Genomic DNA, 18,949 nt, shown 5'->3' on the forward strand with positions numbered 1-18,949 from the left:
CCCTGCGAGAGACTGAAAAAAGCTGCTAGAGAAAGTGAGACGAAACAGCGTCGCGAACAATGTACAAAGCAACGTTTGTACCTTTCAGTTAAGGAACACAGATTGCGAGAATGTGGTTTTAACGTGATGGATGGCGATCGCTATAGCTCATCAATTTTCTTGGTGCAAACATTTTGCTGTAATTAAATGCCAAGGCAGCCAGTTGTCTCATCCGCGTCGCTGGCTTCCTACCTACCTAATGTGTGCTGCGTTTTCATTCGTTTGCATTCAGGTTGAGCAACCAGCTTGTCTGCGAAACACCAAAGACTGGCACTATTAACAGCTAATGCCAACGGATTCCAACAGTCATTAGATGCTGCGGTAAATTTACAATGATCGTCCGTTTAATTTGCCCTCGCGGATCGAGTGTGAAACCTCGCGACAACAGTTTAGGGCGGGACAGCAAAGAAGGAAGCGTAGAGGTAATAAAAGCATTGAATCGTAACAAACTGGTCGTATGTACAGTGCTGAGCTCGCTAAGGGTGAACACGGGAGCGCGTGGCCTCCGGTACTATCAGAGCAGCCTAGCGTGCCCAGCGCGAACCATCACGCATGCGCTGTGCGTGCCGAGCGAGACTATGCTTTCAGCGCGCGCATTGCGTCATCGGAGCGCCTGCGCGTCGTCTGCTATGTTTATCGCGCGTGTAGCGGTGAAGCCATCAGCCACTGTATGAATGATTGGAAACTAGAATCCACATTAAAATGTTTTCGTGTGAGCGGTAATTCGTTCTTTAGCTCCAATACAATGGTTTTGGCACAGCAGCATAGCTCGCCCACTTGTTTCAAACAGACTCAATCAAAAGATCACGCAGGTTTTAACAGCACTTTATTTTTGCAAGTGCTTACAAAAACCACTTAAATACATACAAACACGCAATTCAAGTCTTCGAATTCCTGCATGCAGGTTTAGGACACAGAACGGCATTGTTCTCAGTATCGGGTCATCTCCCCATCCCCGACAATGACTGCTTCTATGCGAGACGGCAAGGACTGGTAGAGGGCCGAAACAAAAGCCTGATCACCCCTAAGTTGCTCCCACTCATCACTAACTGCCGTCCACATCTGGTCTGCAGTGGCCGGATGAATTGGCCTGCGCACCATGGCAGCTTTCAGACGACCCCACACATTTTCGATTATGTTAAGGCCCGCACCTTTTGGACACCATGCCATCAGCGGTATTTTTGTTGCTGTGCCAAGTAATCCTTTACCGCTCTGGAAGAATGAACCGGTGAAAGGTCCTGCTGAAACTGGTAATTGCCATCGGGGAACATGCCTAGGGCATAAGGCGTCAGAACACCGCCGAGGATGTTGCAGTACTGCACGGAAGTCATTGTTCCTGTAATACGGCAGAGCGGACCAAGGCAATGTCGTGACAGCGCGCCCCATACGCTGACGCTTGCTCTACCGCTGGCCGAGACACGTTGCACGTTGTCTGGATGGTTACTGCATGATAAAAATATAATAATGTGAACACCTTTTAAACTACAATGAATGCATAAGTAAATATTTCTTACCGAAATCCTTGGAGTCGCCAAACGCGCACACTTTGGTCCAGTCGAGTGCAGAACGTGGACTCGTCGGAAAAAATCTCTCTGCCCCAGTCTTCTGTTCTCCAGGAGGCATGCTGTGTTGCGAAGTGCAGCCTGGCGTTTTTGTTCGAAGTAGTGAGCAGTGGCTTCTGCGATGCAATACGACTGCGGAGGCCTGCGCTTCTGAGCCGACGGCGAACAGTACTGTCGGAAACATCCAGGTCCAACGTATGCCGGATGGCTCTCGCTGATTGAAAAGGGTTCTGCACTATTGAGGCGATGATGCAGGCATCTTCGTCCTCTGTAGTTACTCGAGGCGGAGGCGGCCTGGGGGCATCGCGGACGCGACCTTCGTACTTAAAGGCTTGTATTATTCGGTTCACAGTTTTTAAAGGCCTTCCTACTAAAGAACCAATGTACCGTTGCGGATGCCCGCTCTGTGCGAGCCGGATAATCTCGCGTCGTTGGTCCTCCTGTACTCGTGCCATGACGATCTGCAGCAGACTGGCACGCTGTGCCAAGACGGCTCAGCTTTATTACTGCCCCTTCCGATGGGCATGCTGGGAACCAGTAATCTGTTGATAAAAGTATATGCCAACAAGCGCAACACGCATGTGACAGACTTCCAGTTGTTACACGCCTGAAATCACCTTGCTTATTGCCAGTGAAACCGAAGGAGCACATGTGCGCAGTGTTTGTCAGGAATAAATTGATCACTGGAAGGTGGCGCAGGCGCTACGACCTTCATTCAATATACTGGAGAAAACTATCATCCTTTACATTTTAATGTTTGGGCGTTTTCATGCAAGAATCCAGGAATCGCGGATCAAACCAAGGTACCATTAGCAGACGAGACGCAACATAGCAGACGACGAGCAGACGCTCCGATGACGCGATGCGCGCGCTGAAAGCAAAATATCGCTCGGCGCGCACAGCGCATGCGTGGTGGTTCGCGCTGGGCAGGCTAGGCTGCTCTGATAGTACCGGAGGCCACGCGCTCCCGTGTTCACCCTTAGCGAGCTCACCACTGTACACACCACACTCACCATGTCGCATAGCTGGCGATCCGTTGTTTAACCCGCCGCTGCTGAAAAGCGACGACCGCACATACGCTAGAACCTTCCTCCATGGCTAGAACAAATCCGCCATCACACGAAAGACAAAAAATAAAAAGAAAGAAAAAAAAATACGCTTGAGGGCGCAGAGATCCCCACTGAGCAGTGGCGGCAGTGGTCTGGTAGCGAGAGTAGAGTACGTTGTTTTTATTGTGTTTTATTGTGGAATGTCGCAGCGGCGAAGCTCTCGTCACACTTGGTGGCGCACACTTGATGGCGGCGCACACTTGGTTGCCTGCATGCATTCCACGCCATTGAATACAGGTTAAACCTTACTGGAATTTTTGTTTGCGCTTTTTTGGCGTTGTGGTTCAGTCGCCGACGTAAACATAAATTTAATTATGCTCCAACCAATCGTACATAGACAAAAACCGACGTTTCGAAGCCGGCTCGGCTTCTTCTTCAAGGGTGACTGGGGCCACACTGCAGCTGCGTCTTCTTTTAGTGTTGCTGCCCTCGCGCAAAGCCCTTCGCTGCGGCACGCAATCCGTGTGCGTGCCGCAGCGAACCCCTGGGAACCTTAATCGCTCGCTTGGTACTCTCCCTTCGGTGTACACACACGGATTCTAGTAACGTTGGTACCCGCCGTGTCGGGCCGGCAAGCAACTTCCCGTGCGCTTCGGTTCTTTGGTCAGTGGCTTCAGCGTACGCGTGCACTAATCAACGAATAGCGCGTGGAACTCATCAGTGTGGAGAAACGTGTATGGATTGTAAAAGCAAGTAATCATCGTATATAGGTGGATAGCGAGACGGTAGGTTGACTTGCAGCCTCTTCGTACTTCTATCGGCGACTGGTAAACACTCGTAGAGTTCGGAGGCGTCAGAACTTTGCGCGTGTGACATGAAGCGAAATTTGTGGACCGTGATGCGGGTGTTGTGGCGTAAAAGCAAGCGTGTGCATTTCTTCGTGCAATAATATGTTGAAAGAAAAGAGCCTTTTTGAGTTTGTAATATTCTGCTCCTCCCGCAACTGCTCCTCCCGGCATTATTGTTTCAGGTTAGTAGCATGTGTTTTAGTTTGCTTTCTACCTGCTTTTGTCGCGCTCGTGTAACATAATTTTCTTTGACTGCGAATGGTTGACGCACCAAGGAGGCCGTACAAGTCGGGAAGCAGCTGCGCTGACCGCAAGTGCGAACACCGCCTCATGGCCTCGTCGCGCGACGAAGCAAATCGCCAGTGGGAACGTGCCCTTGGGGCCGGATGCTCGCCCTCTCAACTGTGGCTCTTCGTCCTCCGCTCGCCGATATTCGACACCGAGGACCGAAGGGAAGGAATATTTCTCCCTCCCTCCTCATTGCTCGGCTCCCCGAAGCACGTATAGAGCTGCCCGCCAACTTCAAAAAGTATGTGTAAATAAATGAGCCTTGCCGCACCCTCCTTTCCACCCTACCTCGGTAAAAAAAATATATATGAAATAGACAAACGAAGACAAGAAAACTGGGGTTAAAGATCATAACCTGCGCAGCGCCACGCCTGAAACTTAAGAATCTTGCAACCCCTCAAAAAAAAAAAAAAAAAAGAGAAAAGACAGCAAGAGGAGGATCGAAGTGCTTCTCTATCAACATCGTACCTATAACGCTGCAGCGCTCAAAATCTCCCTCACGTTTGCATCGGCGCCCGTTTACGTGCCTTCGCCAGCGGTACTACATTCTCCGAGGCATAGAGTATGAAACTCTATGCTCCGAGGTTCTGTTCTAATACTCAGTGCTTCGAGCTGTGTACGAGCTCGATGACAGCTCAATAGTGAGCTCCGTTCTATTGCCCTGCGTGAAGTGAATATATCACGCCCGCTCGGCCAGGGCAAAGTGCAGACGCTCCGGGACTCCAGACGGCGTTTAAAATAAACAAAACGATGGCGTGCGGGGCGAGTGCGAACTCTATGCGATGCATATTTGCGCACCGCTCGAGTTGTGGCCTGTTCGCATAAAAAAATGCGGAGGCCTCGGGAGCGCCCACTAAACGGCTTTCGGCCTCTGTGCGTGTGCTTAGGTTTTACATTTGGTTGTGTTGTGTTTTACACCCTCCTCACCATTTATTTTTCTCCGTACGAGCGAGCAGGAAAAAAAAAAAAAAAAAAAAAACATGTCGCGCGTTTACGTGTATTTGCTGACTCCCCCATTATTTACAACAGAGAATAAAACGCCAACATTCCAATCTCATTATGCCTCAAACCAAACATTTGGAAAGTTATTGCCTTATAATCATCCAAATACGGCGCCGGCTGTGCCAAGTTTATTCAAGCCTGCGTAGACGACGTCTCGGTAATACGCGCCTCGCACTCGATACTTATGCGCAGAGTTTTTTTTTTTTTACCTGTTTCTTTGCCTTGTCGGATGTCGTTTATACATCAGCTGACGTGTATTTTTACGTATATTTGTATTAAATAAAGTGTATAGTTCCGCAAAGTTGTACAAATACGCACTCGTCTTGAAACTCGCGCCAGTGAAAGAATTTTATAGCGTTTGACCGCTAGCGCCATCTGTTAACGGCAAGGTGACTGAAGCCACAACTCGGCCTTGGGCGACCACGTGCAAAGCTGTCGGTTGGCTGCCGCTGGGTGTGTTGACTGTCTGTCAGTTGCGGTCGGTGCGGGTGTGCGTGCGTTACACCACCGTTGCCCGCGAAAACGGAAACCGGTGTGTTTCGCTGTTTTACTTATCGGTTGGTGCCGTGTTGCTCCTCCTGCTGCTGCTACCGCACTACACGGGTGCTGCTGCGACCGGACTGGGTAAGCGATGGCCGTCGATGGTCGCTTACCTGTTATCGCCGTGCATGGCGTAGGGCGCCCCGCAAGCGTGTCGCGATGTCGCGGCCTTTGGACTATGGCGCGCGCGTGCGAGTCTGGCCAAGTCTGGCCTGTGTTGTCTAGGAGAACACTTGAGGGTTTTGTTTCGTGCAGGAAAGTAACTCGCGCGCTCGCTGAACTGCCAGCAAATCGAAAACTGTACAGGTAATGGGCAGTGACGGTTGCGAACATCACGGAGTGACCGCATAAGCAAAGCAAATTAGCATTTTTTGTGTGGTTTGATTGCCTTGTCGTTATGTCTACACTTTTATACGTCTGGGGATGCTCTGCCCTTGATTGGTGAATATGTGACTGCGTAGCTAGCATGTTTACTGCAGACCATGGTACCAAATTAGCATTTTTTTGGTGTGTGGTTTGATTGCGTTGTCGTTATGTCTGCACGTTCATACGTCTTGAAATGCACTGCCTTTGTTTTGCGCATATGTGACTGCGTAGGTAGCTTGTCGTTTACTGCAGACCGTGGTACCGTGCGTGTGGAATTAATTTCGGATGACATCCGAGCGCATGCGTAGATAAGGATTCGGGGATCGAAAAAGGGTTGCCTATCAACTGGCTGGGGGCGTTGGCAGATTAACAGAGCAAATTTTGTCTCTGAAGTGTAAAAGGAAACATGCTAGACGCAGTAGCGCGAGCCCGTAGTGGATTGAATTCTTGAATGCGAGAACATGAAGCTATTGATAAGGGCAGAATAAAACAAGAAACACCTGAGTCCAGATAATCGCAGTGCGATTGCACGTAAGCGGCGGCAAGACAATGAACGTTCGCCTGACAGTAAACAAAGACGCGCATCTCTGGCTTGCGCGACTATTTTACGCATCTGTCTATTAAATGCGGATTAGTTCGCCGGAAGTGCGTGACGTCACATCTCGCGCTGGCGTAATTCGATAAAGCGTTAGTCCCGTTGGGAGCACTTGCAGATCACCTTTGTGATGCTGTAGCCGCGATTACTCTTCTGGAGAAATGGGTGAGGTGAACTGCCAACCAGAATGGCTTATGCTTCTGGAAGGACCTGCTTTCGCGGTAAAACATTCCTAATTTTTTACTCGACGGGGTTTTGTCAGGCGTACTTTTATCCAGCTTAGTGTTTAGCTAGATCAGGCGATAGGGGGCTCGTTGTGAAATGTGGGCAGGACATCGCTAGAGCGATACGGGCGGAGTCGGGTTATAGGTGTATGTTGCTAACTATATTGTACGCGTCATCACATACTGTTAGCACACGTTAGGCATATTCAGTCCATTGACATCGATGCTTTGTCACATTCCTTGACAGAAGTAATGTATTAATAAAAGAATATTCTTAATAGGTCGGCCGAAAGCGGTTCATCACGGCCACCCGGTGAGCCCCTAGCCAGTCTTTCCGAATCAAGTTTTTCATGTATCTTCACATCTGGTCAATTCAATTTAACCCAGTTTAACCTTGCATGTCGCACCTTTCGATTAGGGACTGCGATGTCGAACAGGGGGAAAAATTAGCGTTTGCGAAGGGGAATGACGCAATAATCCTGACGGGACGTAAATTCGGTTCACTATAAGAAGGTTGCTTTGTCTCGATCACAGTGGTGGCAATTTTATAGCAAGTTTCGAAGAAACAATGCAGGTGTCTAATACCTGCAAAATATCAAGTGCCATTCGAACTGCAAGGGGTTCCGCCTATCTTACACGACCATTCTCGAAGGCAATTGAAAGTTTACGCGTTCGCCCGCCATGTTTTGGGGTCGCCACTGCTGCCCTGTTTCGTTATTAGATGCGACTGCATCTCATTCACTCGCCTTGTCCCTGCATCCGGCGTCGGCGTTGTTGTCGGCGTCCGCCCCTCCTCCATTCTCCTCGCCGCGTGAGCTGCGCTCTCCGCCGCTCACCCCCTCTCCTCTCCGATAGCGAACACTCTCGCGAAAGGCATTGGATTGGATTCGAATGGATTGGATTAAAGTGGATTGTGTTGGATTGTGTTGCGTCATAGCCGCGGCAGACGCACTGACGCCGGCGCGTCCCCTCACCGTTATGCGCGCTATAAAACGCGGTGCCTGCGCCGCTCCGCTCCATCGTTCCTCCGCTGTCCAACGCTGCAACGTGAACCCCCTATGCGCCGCATCTACACAGGGGTTCCCGCGAGGGGAGGTGGGAGATTTTTTGACAAAAATTTAATGTGACAGTTAAAATGAGCAAAAAAAAAAAAACAGTTAGCCACCAAATTGATAACAATCTACCAGTGTGTGTGCACAAAACATGCGCTTACAGGCAGTTCTTTTTTTTTTTTTTTTTCGCAGCGCCGGTGTTGAGAGTACCAAGTTACCATGTAAACGTAAAGCGAGTGATAGAAAACAAAATCAAGCGAGAAATTAATAAGATTGTGCCCCTAAAACCCCAATTTTTACTCGTAAACAATTGTTTTTTTGTAATTACGGCATGCGGAAGCTGCTCCCGAGAGTGCGACCGTTTGCGTTTCAAAGGCCTTTGAGTACCTCAAAGGCCTTTGGTGGGGCTCATTTAACTTATACCTGTGCTACACGAGCATTTGGAAGGACATTTCAGTCGAATGACCTTCGAAATTTAAAATGCGAAGCGGACAAGGGACCTCGCGCTTTTTTAAATTACCGAAACGGAAAAATAAAGATGCGCTGGTATGTGAGCCTGTAGAAAAAAAAAGCAAATAATGATAATGCAATGAATCTGACGCAACGAATCATATCCATGCAGTCTGTAGGTTCTAGGATCTATGAATGCTCTGACAGCGTTGTATTAAACTGCTAAATGTAGAAAAATGCAACAAGAACAGGAAATAACTGGTGCTCCGCTAACTTTTTTTCGTCCAACTTAAAGAAGTGTTTTCCGAAATCCCTGTTCGTTCTCGCGCCGAGTTTGCTGCGTGGGCGGGAGCCACCGTGTGCTGTGAGACACTTCGTTCTGCGCGTTTCAAATCGCTAACACGTATGGAAACAGATCGGCGCATCTCGCACCCGTGGTGCAAGTCTGGACAAACAGCGGAGCTGGCGGCCCCTCTCCCGTCATCGGAGACCAGGCTGTTGCACCTGACGTGGATTTCTGAACTTGCCGCTGAAAGGTCTCCATGACTGGCGGGCTCGATATCGGGTCGTTTTGTCCGCAGGCTTTCACATATCTCTCCCAAAGTGGACCGCGCTAGCAAACGCCGCAACCGGCTTCGCGAACTCTGCGTCTGTAATGCACGGGAACTGGCGAGGAGAAGAGCACGGGAGAGATCACTCTACGAACGCTGGGCAGTGTGTTCTCGAACGTCGAGCTGGCCGACGCCAGGCGCGCTTCACGAGGCGCACGCTCACGTGCGGTCGATAGTTTTCTGGGTATTTTTTGCGAGCTCCTCACGTGGCGAAGTCGCTCGACGGCGGAACTAAAATTTTAAACAGCTCTGCTGTTAGTAGTGATTAAGCAAAGCACTTTTGCATTCGTAGTATGAACGACTTCCTGCAGTGCCATCGCAAGCTTCTCAAGCTGCCGGCAGCTAGGCGCCAGTGATGGCGAGGACGGCTGGGACCACTGGTGGCTTGGCGACGTCACTACCGTGCGCACCTTTTGTCTTTGGGCACACACAAGACCTTTTCTTCTCTCTTCGTCCGCAAGTTCCACTCCACTGGGCTGCTTAGCAGTTCGGGAAAGTAGAGAGCGTCCACCTTCAGGCGCCGCTGCAATTTTCACCGCGTTTGTACCTACGCATACAGTACGTGCGGGGCTAGCGAATACCGCACGTCTACGTTGCCAGCTTTTGCCATCTTGCGCGTCTACAGCTAATCAAAGATACGAATGGAAACTGCGCAGAGAAGGGACAAAAAATTACTCCCTCCCCCGCTGCGTGTCCACCGGTTCACCTAATCAGCACTTCTTATTCCTCACGTTCTGTGGGTCAAGCTGAAGTGCTAATGCCGTTAATTAAAACCGAGCTCATAAAAGGACAAATGTCGGGGGTAATTGGGTTAATGAAATACCGACGTGGCACAATGAAAGGTCGCATTAACCGCTAAGAAACTGAAGGCAGCGGTTGACCGCTTTGGTTGCGGTGGTGCAGTTTCGAGAGCCAGCTTGGCTGTAGGTCCCAGCTGAAGCTCGATATAACTCGTCTAAACATCAAGACTCGGGTTCGGTTCCCGGCCGCGGCGGCCGCTTTTCTGATGGAGGCGAAAAGAAAAAAGCGCTCGTGTGCGCGATATTGCGGCGCACGTTAAAGATCCCCGGGTGGTCGAAATTAATCCGGAGCCCTCCCCTACGGTGCGCCTCATCGCCTGTGTTGCGTCGGCGCATTAAACGCCACAATCACCAATAAGCATCAAGACTAGGGCGCCCCTTAAAAATTTTAATCAGATTAATCGCCAGGCTTTAATCGGTTAATTGATCGGTTAATCCGGTTGCGTTGGTTGGTTTAGGAATAAAGACGATAAAATAATATTTTATAATAATAATGCAAATTAGGGAGCTCACCTGCATACAACGCAGGGCGGGAGAGGGGAGTAGAGGGGGAATGAAAGTACAAAGCAGGAGGGGAGAAAGAATGAAAGATAGTCAGGCTAGCACATCACAGACTCTAGGAGAACATGTTAAAATAGAACATGTGTTAAAATAGAAAAACCATTTTAACCACCGCCTGCAAACTAACAAAAGCAGGGGACCCCCCGAACTCTGAAGAGGTCAACCAGGGAGTAATAAGATTAGAAGCCACTAACTTCCTCTCCCCATTTCCCCGACATCGGCCAAAAATGGAACCGCGAGACGACTTTTCCTAGCACGAGAAGGTCAGGGCTACCACTTTTCCTAGTACGGGATCACCTAGAACGAGATGCCCTCTTTGACCAGTTTCCCTATGACCAGTTTTCCTAGGACGAGTTGGCTGCGACGAGTGGGCCGGTTCCCGGGGGCGACAGGCGCCAACGATCCTGGCCATTGTCTTGGAACCATTTTACCAGCGAAAAACGGACAGGGACCTACTACAGGGACAGGGACCTACAGGGACCCACTCTAGGTCCCTGTCCGTTTTTCGCTGGTAAAATGGTTCCAAGTCAACACCAACTAGCCCAACTTTCAGCCTCAACCTGGTCACTGTGTCCTCAGGGGCTTTTCGGGTGTGGCTTTTTGTTTTGCTCTAGAGAGGTTGAGCGAGCTCATGCCGAATGTATCGCTTTTTCTTGCATCAATGCGGTGACGCTTCGGAGACCGCGATCTCCGCTATGCCTGTAAGATTTTCGCGGGAAATTGAACATAATATTACTGAAAAGGAAATCTGGGGAAGGTTAAAACCTAAATACGGGGAGGGGAGAGAGAGAGAGAGAGAGAGAGAGAGAGAGAGAGAGAGAGAGAGAGAGAGAGAGAGAGAGAGAGAGAGAGAGAGAGAGAATTAAAATGAGATGAAAGCAAGCATGCAAAGTTGAACGAAGGTTGGTTTGACCGAACAGAATGGGTGATATTTGTACGCACATCCCGTACGCTCTTTATCAGCATTGAGGAGATATAGAAGCTGTAGATGTCTTCAAAAGGCCCGTTTTTTTTCCGCGACAATATCCTAGACTTGTCCGTAAAAAAAAAAAAGAAAATCTCGCGAGAACACTGTCTCCAAATTCATTTTAGCATGACAGCGCAGCATCAATAAACTGTTCACAAGATTGTCTGCATTTTGGGGGGCAACCGAATGTTTGTAAAGTTTTGGATAGTGAGAGGGTGCATTTTATTTAGAAAAAATTACATAAAGAATGCGCTAGCCATCGTAAGCACCGGCTAATTGTCTTAGCTGATTTGCATTCCTCAAGAAAGAGCGAATATAAATAACGTCTTGTCGTAAATAAAAAAAAACATGTTCAAAATAATTCAATCAGCTGGCTGCAAAACAGGCGTTTCCCAAAAGAGGTATTAAGGAAAAAATATACAATGTTCAGTTTCTAAACATACCCGGCAAAAATCGAACAAGGGATCAATCTAAAAATGCAATCGCTGCGCTAGATTTTTCCCATGTTAAGCGAACATAAAAATATAACGGCGGTTTCAAACAAGCAAGCCCCCCGATATTCGGTCGCCGAAATGTTTGAGCACGGAAATGTCCGTGCACAGAAACGTCCTGCACCGAAATGTCCTAGACCCGGGACGACGCTGTGCGCTTCTTTGGTGGAGCTCCCACGGCTTCCTGTGCTCACCGATGCTGATGAAACCTTCCGAGACACTGAGATGGCTGTGTCCGACTAAGCTACTAAACAGACGGTTCCAGGCCTCGCAGTAGTTGTTTGTGTGGTTTTAATTCAATTACTTGCATTACAATTTGCCCAATTTGCTTTGTTAGATTTTAGCCTCCAGAGGCGTTAATTTCTGTGCGCTTATACGAATAATAAAGCATTCCATCTTTTTCAACATTTTAGCTACAACGCAAAGGGACAAAAGCAAAACCGCCAAAAAGTTCAGATCTGATTAACTTGAAAGGAAACACGTCGACTGGAGCATGGGACCATTTTTTCCTAGATGGTCAATGGGACCATTTTTTCCGGGACCATCTCACCGGGACCATTTCTTTTCGTTTCCGCGGTCAAACACTTTACAGGTGCGGCTTTTCGCCTCGTCGCAGTTCCTGCTGATGGGATTACCTGGAGCAGTGTTGCGGAGTTACCAATCCAGAATTCGGAAATATTCCACCTTTTTGCGACCCCTAGCGAAATGGGAATGGATGATCTTGATTAGGCATGGGCGATTGAGATTAACCTTCCCGCGACTAAAGCAGACTTCAGTCGCTATTCATTTTTTTTAATACGTTTGAAGTTCCGATGGAGAAATGACACAAGAATGCCATGCATGGTTAAATTGTGTGAAAGCATGTTGAACCCGCTACTTCACAGCAAAAAATAAAAATAAAAAAGGAAACGGCTCAAGTATGTCCAGAGGTGATAGTGAATAAAACCGCAGGCTGACATCCAAGACAGGCGAGGAAGTGGCCACGCCATACATTGTATAAAAAACGGCGAGCGAGCACGCCCACCGCTTTACTGTTATATAAACCAACCATGGCGTCAAGTAAACCACGATTAATCGACGCCCCCTGCAATTGCGGTGCGTGCCAATGTGACTGATTCCATAAATAGTGCGAGTGACGAACGCTATGATAAGCGCCTCGCCCGCATCAGCGCCGCCATGATGGTTATCGGCTCAGCTCATCTAGGATGTCTGTGATGTGCTAGCCTGACTATCTTTCATTCTTTCTCCCCTCCTGCTTTGTACTTTCATTCCCCCTCTACGTGGAGCGGTCACATCGCTCCACGAATCGCTCTTTCTTTGCTTTCGGTCGCCCCTCCCCAATTAACTCTTCAAGTCGCGCGTATCACGGACACCCCAGACATTCCTCCCTTTATTCCATTGTAAGAGGGGAAAATTTTGAATAGGCTGGTTTGGCGAGAGCCGCAACAGTCGTATTCAAGTTTTCGATGTCCAGTTTACACTTCCGAGAAACACAAATGACACCCCCCCCCCCCTTCCTCCCTACCAAGGGGGCTGGTACGCCGACCCCTCCCCCACACCTCCACACCTTTAGCGATGCCCCTGTAAATACGACCGTTGATCAGCTTGTAAATAGAACCGACACCGAATGCAACGAAGACGATATTGATACAGAAAATAATGAAAATTCCTTTTTTTCTTTGTTTTTCGCGGCAGCTTTGCTGGGGCGGGGAGAGAGGAATGGACTAGAAGCAGCAGCGTCTTGCAGCGTTGGGTGAAGTGAAATCAAAGCGCTTCGGGTTCTTCACGTGAATGTTAAAATAAAAAAAAGGTGGAATGGAAGAAATTAACAACGTTAATTTTTCACATCTATCCAAATGGTGTTTTACGCGCTGCTCCGCTTCGGTTTAGCATTCGTTTCCGCGCAGTGCGACCCAAACTCATTTCTCGGACGTAAAGTCATATCAACCGGCGAAATTAAAATATTAAAGCTAAAGCGTTAAAATAATGTCTGGGACATCCCGTGCACCGAAATGGCCGCATCAAGACATCCTGCGCCGAAATGTCCATGCCCCGAAATGTCCGGCCACCGAAATGTAAATACATTTAAAATATACAATCTTTAAAGCCAAAGCATGAATGAACAAAGGAAAAAAAAGCATCTAAGAGCAACAAACAGCAACAAGAAGTGTCAGAAAAAAAGTTAGGGGAAAAACGTAAAAAATTGCAGGGGGTGCTAACAACTTTCTGAGAATGTGAAGGCGAAATCTGTCGATATGCCTTGAACTTTTGTACGAACTTTACGGCCGCCCCCGTCCACACTTGATGATGACTAGTGCTCTCCCTTTGGATGGGGGCGTCGGTTGTCAGCAACAGACTTGCCTGTTTTATTACGCCTGCTTGCCCTACTCCTAGCTAACCCAATTAATTAGCCCCCTGGGCAGCCCCCTCTGGCGCGCGTTCCTTTCACTACACATCACCAGGAGCATCCTGTTTTTCCGGTCGGTACCTTCACCTGTCGAGGTTGCGTGGCAGGGGTTTACCCTCCTCACAACGTGCAGCTTTTAAGCATAGAGATGTGCTGACATTTATGCATGCCCCATGAAAGCACCACAACCTGAATTTTAGTAATCCGACGTCATCAATGAGAGGCCATGAAAGCAACACAACCTGAATTTTGGTGACACAAACGTTCTTGGTTCGATTAACCGGCTTTACTCGAACAGGACTACTTTTTCCTGGGTTGGCTTCGGGACCATATTTTCGGGGACCATTTTTTTTCTACCTTGGATTTGAGACCATTTTAAATTTTTTTTCCCGGGACCATTTTTTCCGTGACCATACAGTGAACTTCAGAAGTCGCTGGTCTTCACCCCCCCCTCCCCCCCCCCCCCATCCTCTACACAAGGCCGCGCGAATTTCTGGACAGGCGCCCCAAACCCTGCGAGCACCTCCGTCAGTTGTACTGGTAGCCTTGCAAACTCAAAATAAGACGGTCGGCGCCAATAAGGGGTGGCCGGGTCCGCCGTTCTCCCAGGAGGGCAGGCTAATTCCCCCCACCTGTCTCGTCGGACAAAGGCCTTACCGCCGCGGTGGCACCTCTCGGCGCTTTGATGTCGCGGGAACGTTCACCCTGAGGTCTTCCGGATGGGAGGTCTTTTTTTCTTTTTCGTTCTTTACCCTTCCCTGGCCAGCTAACCGAAATCAGCCGCCTTGACGAGTGAGGCATTGACCTTGTAGTCAAGGTTGCGACCCAAGCGCATCGCAGGGAGGTGATTTCCAAAGCGGGTCGAAGTGCACGGGGAGCAATGGAGGTAAACATTTGACAGATCTTTCTGGTTGGGACGTTAAAAATATTAAGCACTACATAGAATGGAGACCTGACGTTTCGAAGCCGGCTCGGCTCCCTTTCAGCGGCCCCAGTCACAACTGAAGTAGGGGCCCAGCCGACTTCAAAACGTCGGGTGTCCATTCTCTGTATGATCGGTTGGAATTTGTTATATTTTTTAGAATGAAGAATTCGGAACTACTTACACGGGGGTGCATCAAAGGGTTGGTGTGGCGGAGCCCTTACGTCAGAGTTGAAAAGGCGGAAATTATGGAAACAAAAAGGAGGCGGACCAGAGAGCAGGCGGTCGCGGAATAAATGGTCCCGGAACAAATGGTTCCGGAACTAATGGTCCCGGAACAAATGGTCTATGTAGAAATGGTCCCACCACTACTCCACCTAAGCATGTGCGCATGTATGAGGAAAGGAAGAGGGTCAACATAGTTATGTTTATATGCTTGTATTTCTGTACAATGTATTTTGCATCTGTCTGTATATAATATATTTGCTAAGGCTGAATTTAAGTTAAATGCTGCTTACAAATTTATAATCGTTAGTGTATCTTCTCCAGTGCTTTCTTTGCTTGTGCTCGTCTGTTTATTAAAGCTTGAGAAGCGAGTCCAACTTGAGCCTGAGCGGGGAGCCTATTTACTTATTGCTATTTCAAAAAAGAATTTTACCCGATGAATTGTTGCGTTGCGTTGCGGTACTCTCCATCCGAAAGGCTTCGATATCTGCCGTTCGGATCAAGCGAAGCGGCACTAATAAGGATTTTGGACCTGCAGCTTGCAGCTTAGATACTTTTGTTTTTCTCCGAAAATATGCAATGTAGCTATTATTACGCCTCTTTTCTTGCTGCAAGGTTTAGAATTAGAAGACTGCTGGCTAACGTGGTTTGTTAATTTTGCCGGCGTGTTACGGGACCGTAAAAATTGGCAAGGTCAGCAGGTGAGCTCATCGAAACTGGTAACCCACCATCAACAACGAACTTCATTGTTCGGAATTGCCTTTGAACGCAAATATGTGCAGTTTTTCGCGCAAATTCACAAACATGTTTTCGCGCGTCTTTCTTACCGCTTTACTTTCCCAGAAATTGTGAGTACCTAATACAATCCCTTGTCATGGTTCGATGAAAAGCCAACGATTGTAACGATCGAACCTTGCAACGGCTGTAAGGTTCGAGCGCGGAGGTCAATGTACCGCCGCGCAACCCTCCTTCCCCCGGCGCACATCCGTCGACGGGCCAATTAGGCCACCTGTACGCAAGGTGCGCGCGGGAACAGGCAGAGCGGCGAATGGACAAACCCCTTTGGCGGGGTCCGAGTGCAGACGTCGCCTCACAGCGTGCACGCGTCGCGACGCCGATTGGGGAAGTCTTTATCCTCAAAGGGGGCCGCTGGCAGTTTGGCCGCCGGATGCAGGGGGCCACCTCAGACGCGCTGTCTAGACGGCGCCCGTGCGGGGACAAAAGGACGCGGCGTTGGCGGCGTGCTTTCACCACCTTGGGTGGGCGCACGCGCAATGCATGCCTTGCCGTTTATTGTTTTCTTTAACCTTTCCCCTTCCCTCACCGAGGGTATTTACGTCGAGCCCGGGGAGAGGCAGGAAGTCGTTTTGCTTTTGAACTTGCTGCAGGTCGCTTGAGTCGGCTAGACCCCGGCAAGCCCCACCGCGGGCTCCAGTTTGCTCCCTTGTATGTGTCCTGTCAATATTCCGGCACATAAACTGTACATAGTTTGGATATCAGCGTCTGCCTCGTCCCTCACGGCGATACGAGACGCAGCGGCGCATTCCTGGAAACGGAGAAGACCTGAAATTTACTGTGGGCGTGCCTGGAGTTAGCGAAGGTGACCATGGAAAACTTCCGAGGGCGGTCGGAACAGTCGAAAATATTTAATTAGCTGATGTAACAATAGTTATAACAGCATAAATAGTCATAAGTTGTAGTACGGAATTTTGATAAATACAATACGAAAGAAATAAAAATATAAAATACCTCAAACATAAATAAAGAAATAAAAATGCATCTTAAAACATCTACAACAAACGAAGAATGAAATGAAAAGCGGCAAAACACGGCGGAAACACAAAAAATACCAAAAACAGGCCGTGTTACGCCATGCATTTTCATGTGCACAAAAAAGCGTGCTAAAATAAACCGATGGTTTACTGACAGTTTCTGTTACAGAAGACGATACAACACTCCAGTAAGATTTAGCAAATTTAAACAAAGAGTCAACATAAGGTTTTGCGGAATCATTTTGCCCGAAGAGATGCCCGGGACCATTTGTTTCGGGGCCATAAGTTCCGGACCATAAGTTCTGGAACCATTTGTTCCTACTTTGAAAATCGGACCATCTGTTCCGAAGCCATAAGTTCCGGGACCATAAGTTCCGGGACCATTTGTTCCGGGACCATTTGTTCCTACACCCGGAACTTCTACGATAACACTAAAGGCAGTGCGTTGCTTTTTGAGGACCTGGGTGGCTGAATGGGGACAAGAACCTGTGTGAGCAGATATTCAGCCCAGGATGGAACGTGTAGGCTGTGGGAGATGAGGAAACAATCAACCAACCACACAGTAATTGGATGCTAAGGAATCCAGTCAGCCTGAAGTATAGGGAAAGTCTCCCCTGTGATTCACCGTTGATGAAAGCATTAACTACTCTGGTGCGGATACTAGTAAAAAGTAGTTAAGTACTGGTGGGAAAAACGCAGGGAAAGTTGATCGAAGCCCATTGCAGTGATGGATAGCAATACGGAAACGAAATACGAATCTGAGTTCAAACCTGGAGATAAGTGGGGATGAAAGAATATTGGGTCAGTGACTTAAATAGGCAAGATGGCATATGCCGCCACGACACAATTGAAAGGGGAGGTCACTGTTCGTCATCATCGTTGGAAGTGAATGTTAAGCGTCGCCTAGGCTTTCGCCCACCCAGTGATGCCAATTTAGCGGATTTTCCGCTAAATCTGGCGGATTTCGTTTTATTCTGACGGGGAAAAAGTTACTCTAGCGGCTAGTGGATGTTCTGACGGGCCATTTTCATACATAGCGGATTTCTGGCGGATACGTCACGCAGTGCAGCGGTTCAAAATCGCCCTGCAAGAAACCGTTTCCGTGTCCTCTAAAAATGCAGAAATTGCTTAACTTCAGAGGGTAGGAGGGCTCCTGTTCACTTTCTCCGCCTATCTCAAACAAATTCGTGAGGTTTCAAAACGGCTCTGAGGCAATCGAAAAAATTCAAAATCAGTGGAGCAAAATCACCCCCCTGTACTGGAAGCAAATATCGTCCACGCAGTCGTTCTGGTCTGAAGTTTACTCCTATACGCCTCGAGCTTCGCGATCGCTGCGCCGCCTGCCGCCGCTTCTCCGCGGCGCTTACGGGATGTCCGCTGCGCAGCTGATAGCGGTTCATGCAGTGCTTTGGTTCTCTTTCGCTTCTTTTTGCCTTTCCGCGCCCTAAACATCTTGTTATGGTGATGTCCGTAAGCAAATAGCACGTTTAGGGCACTTCAAAAAACAGCTGCGTCCTGATTAGAGTGCTCAAACGCCAACAAGAGCTAACCGGGGACGCGGTAGCGGTACTGCGCGCTCCTTCGCCGCTCTTGCGGGCGTCGGCAGCGGCATATCACCACTGTCACCTCCGAATATCTCAGGCGCTAGTGAATTTTATTGACGCCTCGTTTAGACCTGATATTGGCACAGTGAGAGGTTGGTTTCCTTTTTCAGCGCGGACAACGAACTCGGCCTTGTTTTGAATGTATACGTCGTAGAAAAATATCATTCAGGGAGGTGATTACCTAATACCTGACAATAACTTGTGCCTTTTATAGAAATAGAGGCCACGCGAACATGTTAAGTATATTCCAAGTCTGTGGGTCGTTAAATATGTGCCCACTTCCGCCTGATAGAACGGACCAAGGGGAGTTAATGAAACCACGGAAAAATAAATGGTCTGCCAAGTCCGGAACTGCCAAGTCTGCCAAGTCCGAAAACCCAGTGCAGCTTCGGAAATCCTAGAGTCGTTCGTCTCAGGCAAGATAGGACTTACTAGACCAACTAGATGCGAAATGCACTGATATTTTCCAAGACAGGAAGGGGGAAGAGGGGGGCGCTTAACTATCGTGTACAAATGCGAAGCGAAATCAAGGAATGACTGTTTTAGTAATCACACACAAACTGCGCGTTCCCCT

The 18,949-nt window shown here is 48.7% G+C and overlaps 1 protein-coding gene across 1 annotated transcript in view; it reads left to right on the plus strand.

Annotated features, from left to right (window-relative positions):
• Positions 1-5,198: 5,198 nt before the first annotated feature.
• The window catches only part of LOC144159640 (uncharacterized), a 37,511-nt gene continuing 23,760 nt past the window's right edge, over positions 5,199-18,949 (plus strand). Inside the window, exon 1 of the mRNA XM_077691247.1 lies at positions 5,199-5,412. The gene's annotated coding sequence lies outside the window, so the exon portion shown is untranslated. The remainder of the gene's footprint in view (positions 5,413-18,949) is intronic.

This window comes from Haemaphysalis longicornis, unplaced genomic scaffold, assembly GCF_048455015.1.
Source record: "Haemaphysalis longicornis isolate Haplotype H1 unplaced genomic scaffold, Haemaphysalis longicornis Haplotype H1 scaffold_10, whole genome shotgun sequence".
NCBI classification, from domain to species: domain Eukaryota; kingdom Metazoa; phylum Arthropoda; class Arachnida; order Ixodida; family Ixodidae; genus Haemaphysalis; species Haemaphysalis longicornis.